Below are 488 nucleotides of genomic sequence, written 5' to 3'. Positions count from 1 at the left end.
GATGGCAGCAATACAATAACAAGAAAAGAAACAAGATGAGAGATTACAGCAGTTGTTGGAGGAAAAAGAAAAGAAACAAGAAGAACGAGAAGAGAAATTAGAGCAGTTGTTGGAGGAAAAAGAAAAGAAACAAAAAGAGAAATTACAGCAGTGGTTGGAGGAAAAGAAAAGAAACAAGAAGAACGAGAAAATAAACAAGAAGAGAGATTACAGCAGTTGTTGGAGGAAAAAGAAAAGAAACAAGAAAGGGACTGCAGCAGTGGCAACTGGAACAAGAAAGGAAACAAGAAATACAAACGGAAAACATTAGTAAATTTAAAAGCGAATTAGACACATTAAGAGATGATTTATTGTATTTTACACAAGGAGGATACATTACCCATCGACTTAATGAGCCGCAGACAATGGCAAGCCCTTTCCAGACCCCACAGCTAAACCCTAATGCAGACATATTCAGTCCCGTTAGAAGTCACATCCCAGATATGAAT

The sequence above is a fragment of the Limulus polyphemus genome, unplaced genomic scaffold (genome assembly GCF_000517525.1).
Source record: "Limulus polyphemus unplaced genomic scaffold, Limulus_polyphemus-2.1.2 Scaffold2540, whole genome shotgun sequence".
In the NCBI taxonomy this organism is placed as follows: domain Eukaryota; kingdom Metazoa; phylum Arthropoda; class Merostomata; order Xiphosura; family Limulidae; genus Limulus; species Limulus polyphemus.
The sequence above is the reverse complement of the archived record's forward strand: the minus strand, read 5'-3'. Positions refer to the sequence as shown.